The sequence below is a fragment of the Carcharhinus amblyrhynchos genome, chromosome 7, assembly GCF_965287045.1.
Source record: "Carcharhinus amblyrhynchos chromosome 7, sCarAmb.v2.hapA, whole genome shotgun sequence".
Lineage (NCBI taxonomy): Eukaryota > Metazoa > Chordata > Chondrichthyes > Carcharhiniformes > Carcharhinidae > Carcharhinus > Carcharhinus amblyrhynchos.
In genome coordinates this window covers 85,843,223-85,852,130 of record NC_137330.1, presented here as the reverse complement: position 1 = coordinate 85,852,130, position 8,908 = coordinate 85,843,223, and the positions used below count along the sequence as shown (strand labels likewise).

Genomic DNA, 8,908 nt, shown 5'->3' with positions numbered 1-8,908 from the left:
CATGAATACTTAATGGTGTTTTTCAATCATTTCTGGTTCTGGTATTGAACTGATGCACAGAGGAGATCTGGCAGAAGACATCTTGTATGGAGTTTCCTCTCACATGATACTGTCAATGAGGATAGAATGATAGAACCCCTACAGTACAGAAAGAGGTCATTCAGCCCATCGAGCCTGCACTGACTACAGTCCCACCCAGGCCCTACCCCCATATCCCTACATATTTTACCCATTAATCTCTCTAACCTAGGCATCTCAGGACACTAAGGGTGAATTTTTGCGTGGCCAATCAACCTAACCCACACATCTTTGGACTGTGGGAGGAAACCGGAGCACCTGGAGAAAACCCACACAGACACGAGGAGAATGTGCAAACTCCACACAGATAGTGACCCAAGCCAGGAATTGAACCCAGGTCCCTGAAGCAGCAGTGCTAACCACTGTGCTACCGTGCCGCCTGGTTATATAACCTGGATATATAACCTCATCTTATTATTCCTATTAGAGATGCCAGAGACATAGGATATATGAGTAAAACAGTCAATCTAATTCTACCCATTATCAACAGTTCTGAAGTATAAAGCATGGAAACTTACAGTGCTTTCATAATTATAGAACAGTTAAACAGGATACTTGTCTCTAGAAATGACAAGTTTGGGATAAATTTAGGAACAACAGTTAACCAATGACACTTCCTCAATTATTGGCAGGATGAATCACAGTGTTGAGCCACATCTCCTTTCACAGTGTCATATCAGAAAAAAAAACATGGTTAAGTGTGGAAATCTTTTGTTACAATATTTGCAATTATATGAAAACTGAGTTGAGTTCCCATTCATCTCCTTGAATTCTGTATAATGCATTTGTAAAAAAAATGTAATAACTTACTGTTCCTTCTTTCTTTTCATTTTTCTTTTTTTTTGCTGTACATTCCCAGTAGTAACCATGCCACAGATGAAGCGGATTTTTGGAACAGGGCGGTGGGAGAGGGGCTTGCTCCTTCTACTCCACACATCGGCCTGGTCTTGCAGTGCCTCCAGGAACGGTGCAGCCAGCCCATCCCTCTTGGGGGAACAAGAACGTCAAAAGCAGATTCAACTAACTAATAATGCTAGGTGTAATTCATTGTATGTTCTTGAGCTTGTTTATGTTGCCTGATCACTTGGATATTTTTGGCAGGCTATCCCAAGCCAACTGCAAATGCTAATTGTATTCAGGCTACTTGAGCGTTTAATCTCATGTTAAAAGCAGGATACCTGTTTCTATTACCAAACATGCAGGATGGATTTTTTTGTTGTCAACTTAAGCACTTAACTAAAACAAACTGTGATTAGCTATTGAGATAGTAGTTTATCTAGACATAAAATGTGAAACTTCTCATTATGAGCATGCAACAAATGTATCGTTTGATATTACTAAGTATTACCAGGGTAGATTTTAATTACGTAACTCAGCTCTGGCTCCATTGACTGCACTTTTGCCTGCATCAGTGACTGTGGGTTCAAGTTTGGATATGTACAGGTGATTGCACAAAGTTCAGCACCATTCACGGCTCCTAAGATACTGAAGCAGTCTGTGTCCATCTGCAGCAAGACCTGGATAACTTCAGGCTTGGGTTGAAAGTGACAAGTAACATTTGTGCAACACAAGAGCCAGGCAGTGACCATCTACAAAAAGAGAAAATCTAATTATCTATCCTTGACATTCAGTGACATTATCTTCACTGAACACCCTCACTGTCAACGTCCTGGGTGTTACTATTGACCAGAAACTGAGCTGGATCAGCCATATAATACTATGACTACAAGAGCTGGTCAGAGTTTGGGAATTCCACAAAGAGTAACTCATCTCCAGGCTCTCCAATGACTGTCCGCCATCTACAAGGCATTAGTCAGGGGTGTGCTGGGACACTGGCCACTTGCTTGGATGAGTGCAGCACCAACAACACTCTAGAAGCTCAACACCATCCAGGACAAAGCAGTCTGCTTTATTCACAGTCATCCTCCATGTTCAACAGTCACTCACTCCACCACTGAAGCAGCAATATCTACAAAATGCACTGCAGCAACTTACCAAGGCTTCTTCAACAGCACTTTCCAAATCGGTGACCTCTACCACCAAGAAGGACAGAAGTAGCAGATAAGCCACCACCACCTGCAAATTCTACCCCAAGCCACACAACATACTTGTTTGTAACCATTTCATATTCCTTCACCACGGCTGGGTCAAAATCCTGTAATTCCCTTACTATCAGCACTGTGGGTGTACCTACACCCCATGGACTGCAGCAATTCAAGAGGGTGGCTCACTGCCATCTCCTACAGGGCAATTAGAGATGGGCAATAAATGCTGACCTAGCCCATGATGCCAACATCACATGAACAAAGAAATAAAAGAAACCTTCAGGCCAAAATATAGGTACTGCTTGTGTTGCACTGTTGCATGTGCTGTCTTCCAGCTGTGATGTTAAACCAAGGCACCAGCTGTGCTGTCGAGTCGGTGTAAAAGTTCCCAAGGCATTATTTGAAAGGGTATAGCAGTTCTGCCTGGTTTCCTGGCCAACATTTATCCCTCAACCAACATCAGACCACTAACTAACTAGGCTTTGAAGAACTTTACTATGTGCTAATTGGCTGCTGCACTTCTGTACATCATAACAGGGGTTACACTTCAAAATTAAATGTAATTTACTGTAAAGCACTGGAGGAATTTGAATTCTATGCTAAACCCCAGAGTAAGAAAATTCTTGTTGAAGAATAACCACATTGGTAAAAAGGCCAATCACTAATTTAGAATGTAATCTAACGACGTTTATTAGACAATGAAAATTGATACCCTTAACATTCCAATAGTTGAGGTATGATACAATAAACAAATGCTGTCCTGACTTGCCCATGGTTTTGGTGGTCTTCTCTTTTTTGGTTCCTTTGAAGTGGGCTACAATCCCAGCGAGTTTTTTGGGTCTGTTTCAGATCAGGCATATTCCTCAGGTGATCATTCTCACTTAAGGTTGAGAAAGGCAGATCTCACAGACACTTGAATGGGGCTAATGCAATTCTCCCAGAAAGAAAGGAACCAGCAAAGCCCATCGCCCAGGTAGCTTTTTTAATAAGTTTTAGCAGGAACGTAACAACTCAAATATCATAAGAGTCTAGGCATCTCTCCACAATAATCTCTTCTCAGTGAAGAGTGGACAGAGACAAGTTTTCGAGTTTAGATACATATAGTCTCCTGCTGCCTAGGCTGCCTGAAGAAAGCTACGTCTTTCTCTCTCCCTCTCTCTCTCCAAAGGTTTTCTGAAAACTCCTAACCTGGTAACTGAAGTTAAAGCAAGTATGCCTGTGTTTCGTTAACTAATTTTAAAGAGAGATTTGAGTTTATAGGAGAAACATTTGTTCGTTGGAACTCAGAGTGATAGGTTAGTTGTTAAGAGGATGGCACGGTGGCACAGTGGTTAGCACTGCTGCCTTGCAGCACCAAGGACCTGGATTTGATTCCCGGCTTAAGTCACTGCCTGCGTAGAGCTTGCACATTCTCCCCATATCTGCATGGATTTCCTTTGGGTGCTCTGGTTTCCTCCCACAGTCCAAAGATGTGTGGGTTAGGTGGATTGGCCATGATAACTTGTCCACTGGTGTCAGAGGGATTAATAGGTTAAATATATATAATCAGCGGATTTATGGGATGGGGCCTGAGTGGGATCATTGTTGGTGCAAGCTCAATTGGTCACATGTCCTCCTTCTAGGGATTCTATTCTAAGAATTGTTTTAAGTTAAGCTAATTGATTTGTTATAATTAAAGTGTTTGATTAAATAAAGTTTGTTTTGATAAAAGCTTCCCAGTATGGCAGTAGAATTCTGCTTGGTGCGAAATACCTTATCCTCACACAAATGCCAAATTAGAAAATTGTTGGGGTCCAGTCTGGTTTCATACAATATTGATGTGGAGATGCCGGCGTTGGACTGAGATAAACTCAGTAAGAAGTCTCACAACACCAGGTTAAAGTCCAACAGGTTTATTTGGTAGCAAAAGCCACTAGCTTTCGGAGCACTGCCCCTTCATCAGATAAGTGAGCTTACCTTCTCTGACGAAGGGCAGTGCTCTGAAAGCTAGTGGCTTTTGCTACCAAATAAACCTGTTGGACTTTAACCTGGTGTTGTGAGACTTCTTACTTCATATAACATACCATGGGGTTTCTGATCTGATGCCCTAACAGTAGTTCTAGGAAAAGAAAGTATGATTTTGTTTCTAATAGAGAATCCAAGTTTTAAGTCTAAGTATTTGTTACAGAAAAGTATTTTAGATATCCATCAGCAGTAAAAGTAGCATTTACCTTAAATCATCAAGTGAAAAGCTATGTTTAACAAAATATTTCTAACCAATTAAGGGGAGAACTATAGCCACAACAGTAGCAATTTCTTAAACATAAGAACATAAGAAATAGGAGCAGGAGTAGGTCATCTAGCCCTTCGAGCCTGCCCCGCCATTCAATAAGATCATGGCTGATCTGAAGTGGATCAGTTCCACTTTCCCGCTTTCTCCCCATAACCCTTAATTCCCTTGTCTGTCAAAAACCTATTTACCCTTGACTTAAATATATTTAGCGAGGTAGCCTCCACCACTTCAACGGGCAGAGAATTCCAGAGATTCACCACCCTTTAAGTGAAGAAGTTCCTCCTCAACTCCATTCTAAACTGCCCCCTCCTTATCTTGAGTCTGTGCCCTCTAGTCCTGCTATCCTTTCTAAGCGGGAAGAATCTCTCTACCTCTACCCTATCAATCCCTTTCATTATCTTATACATTATCTTTCATTATCTTCTTGACTATGAGAAATATTGGAGTGAATCCCATGAATCCTAAAATTCATTGTATGGTTCTAATATTGATGCTGTTTCTAAGCCACATAACCTTTTGATTTACATACGGGGATGTTGCCTCTTGACAAATAGATTTGTTTCTTCCATTTCCCAAATAAGGCAATATGACTGTAATTTTTTAGTTTTGCAATTAAAATCCAAACTATTGAATGGATAGGAAAAGGCTGACTCAGCAGGAAGTTGTGAGCACTTGCACTGGTCAACATTCTTAAAGCTAACAGGGTGCCGAGAGGTGCAAATGGTGGTAACTTTATAACCACACAACTCTGTCTTAAGATTAGAACTCAGGTTTCTGGATTCAGCTAATAGGTGACTTTAGTGATATCCAGAGATAATAAAGTTATCCATTGTTAGATTGTGGTGACTTCATAGATCATATAGATCTTAGATTTACAGTGATTATCTCTAGAATCTGTATTTGGTATTCCTTACTGAGGTGATGTATCCATGCTTTTCAGGAGCCAGTTCCTGTTTTACAGAAACAACCTTGTGTTAGGGGATGAGAGTGAGGGGATGAGAACAGTAGGCCATAGGATGTCACAAGAATGCCCAAACATGTAAATAAATTTCTTTTACTCTTTCAGACAGGTGAACCTCATTTTAAAATTTTTAACCCTATCTCTTGGGTGGCACGTTAGCACAGTGGTTAGCACTGCTGCTTCACAGCTCCAGGGACTTGGGTTTGGATCCTGGCTTGGGTCACTGTCTGTGTGGACTTTGCACATTCTCCCATGTCTGTGTGAGTTTCCTCTGGGTGGTCTAGTTTTCTCCCATAGACCAAAGGTGGGCGGGTTAGGTTGATTGGCCATTCTAAATTGCCCCTTAGTGTCCTGGGATGCATAGGTTAGAGGAATTAGTGAGTAAATATGTAGGGATATGGGGATAGGGCCAGTGTGGGATTGTGGTCAGTGCAGACTTGATGGGCCAAATGGCATCTTTCTGCACTATAGGATTCTATGAAAATTTTTAATCTTGCAATTCCTTATTATCGCTGGATCCCTTCACACCTTGAACCTGGTCTCTTGACTCATGACATCCTTAGAGATTGTAGCTTAGCCATTTCAAACAGAACATACACACAAATCCTTTCATAGCTTTCAGACATCAATATAAGTGGACCCTTGCTCAGTTTAGAGCTTTCCATCCACAGTAATTGCTAAAGCTATACACTTCATATGCCTGAGTGTTTTCTCTCTCTCTCTCTTAAGGCAAATTATTTTAGCCCTGACAGTATTGATCTCTAATACTAGATTCTTATGGCAGTCCTCAGCCCTGTGATAGTTACTTTGATCACTAACTAGGCTTCATACTTGGTTCTCAGTGTATGCCAATGTCTTAACTGCTAACTTCTAAGTAAGTGCCCTATTCCTAACTGCTCCTCAGGGAAATGTCACCCAGCCAAAGTCCTGTGAATAAAATGCTAGGTGGGGCATGCTGGCATAGTGGTTAATACTGCTGCCTCACAGCACCAGGGACCCGAGTTCAGTTCTAGCTGTGGAGTGTGGAGTTTACACGTTCTCCTCAGGATTTCCTCTGGGTGCCCAAGTTTTCCCCACAGTCCAAAGATGTTCTGGTTAGGTGGAATGGTCTTTCTAAATTGGCCTTAGTGTCCAAGATGTATAGGTGAGGGGGATTAGTGGGTTAAATACACGGGTTATAGGGATGGGGGTGCGGTTGGGGGGGGGGTCGTTGGGGCTGGGTGAGATGCTCTGACGGAGATTTGGTGCAGACTTGATAAGCTGAATGCTCTCCTTCTGTACTGCAGGGATTCTATGATGATGACAACCTTTGGCAAATACGAACACTTTCAGTAACGCATTCCTATTTTCATACCCATTATTGCAGAAGCTTTGCAACATTTAGTCCAAGTATGTGCACCAGATAGCCAGTTCTATGTGTGTGCCTGGCCTTATGTGTTTGTGGTGGGGGCGGGGGGGCGGCGGGCAGAAATATCAGTCTCTGAATGAAAGGAAAGTGTTTTAACCTAATATGTAACTTAGTTCCCAAATCACTATTCTATTCCCTACAGTGTAAAGAGACTGAATTTGCAATGTTACAAGTAAGTCACTAGGAATGATATACTTAATACTTTTGGAATGTAACAAATTAATGCAACATGAAACAGCTATGTATATTGCTTGCCAATGTTGTACACAATTTTTGGGAGCCACCCTCTGTCTCAACACAAATGTGTAACCTAAAAGGAATCACAAGTATGGTAAACATAAATGGTGCTGATTAAAGCATTGCTAATGATGTTATGGATTTAAAATTTAAGTTTTTAATGTTTAAAGTTTATTTATTAGTGTCACAATTAGGTTTACATTAACACTGCAATGAAATTACTGTGAAAATCCCCTTGTCACCACACCCTGCTGCCTATTCGGGTACAGTGGGGGAGAATTTAACAAGGCCAGTTGACGTTACAGCACCATCATCATTAACTACACCAAGTCATTAATTTAATTGTGGCAGGTGATCAGATAAAGTATATTCAAGAATAAAGCTGGCATAATCTTAGTTAGTCTTTAGTCCACTTATTCATAATATTCTGTCCTGTTAACACACCTTGTGGTATTGCTTTTTATTAGCCATGGATTAAGCTGTTGTATCTCAGATTACACAAAATATTTTAGAGATGTCATTGATTGGATAAACTCAATTTCATTTTATTAACTGCATATTTTGAATATTGTGGGAGTGTATCTTTAAACTTTAATTCCATGATTGTGTGCATATTTATACAACTTGCACTTCATGACATTGACAACAATACCACAATTCACAATTTCTATGTTTGAGGAGTATAACTTTTTAATGACTCAGCAAGCCTGACTGGCAATGAACATAGTTAATTACAGTGTATAAAGTAGAACCACTAATGTGCTGTACACACACTAGTCCCTGCCTGGCATTGGACCTGCCTTATAAAAAGCTCAGGTAATGTGTTTCAGCTGGGCAGACCACTGCCTGTTACCAGGGGAACTCATACTCAATGAATAAATTGGTTCATAGTCTTTTTCATGGGCTGCAGGCACCTGTTTCAGTTCCAGAAGCAACTTTTATATCCCAGGAAATGTCAAGATCATGACTGATGTTACAAAAGTGCACATGAGCTTGGAGCAGAAGAATTTATTTTTTAAAAATACATTCATTAAATTTGTAAAGATATATTACATAACAGTTCAAATTTCATGATATAAATAGATCAGTTTCTGTCAACTTGGGATATGGCACTCTGAGATGCTTCGCTAAACTTGATTGTTACAGGTTATACTTACAACATTAATTTCATGTCAAACCTACAGCCCAAGCGGTTTAACAAGGTTTCCAGCTCCTTGATATCCTATTTTATTTGGACCTTAGACAGTGGCCTTTCCCATCGGGTCTTTGTGGAGTGTGCCCCAACGTTTAGTGTGACTCTAAGCACATAGTTCTGAAGCTTGGAACATGCCCTGCACCAGGTTGTTGATGGATCTTTGCACTGGGAGACCTGCATGTTTTGTGCAGACCTAAGAGCACCTTTCACTGAGATGATGGTTCCCTAGCAGCAGTTGGTGTTTATCTCGGTAAGCGTCACTGTAAATAGCCTGTTGAGTGCTGAGTCCTACGATCAAACAACATCTTCATTTTCAAATTCTCACTCTTGCTGCTCCTATATCTCTAATCTCCTCCAGTTGTACAATCTTTTGAGGTATCTGTGCTCCTCCAATTCTGGCTTCTTCTGTTGTCCCAGTTATAATTGCTCCACTGCTGGTAGCCTCGTCCCAAATTTGGGAATTTTCTGCCTAGCCCTTACCGCCTCGCTTTCCTCCTTTAAGACTGTTGTGAAAGTGTCTGATTTCACAGTTTCTATGTTTGAGGAGTAATGACTTTGTAATGACTCAGTAAGCCTGACCAGCAATGAATATAGTTAATTACAACATGTAAAGTAGAACGACTATAGTGGTGTACACAAACTGGTCCCTGCCTGGCACTGGGCCTGCCTTATAAAAGGCCCAAATAAGGAGCTCCAGTTGGGCGTGCCATTG

General features: G+C 41.0%; 1 pseudogene; it reads left to right on the top strand.

Moving 5' to 3' along the window:
• The first annotated feature begins 908 nt into the window (after positions 1 to 908).
• Positions 909 to 1,056, top strand: LOC145345802 (U2 spliceosomal RNA; annotated as a pseudogene).
• Positions 1,057 to 8,908: the final 7,852 nt, after the last annotated feature.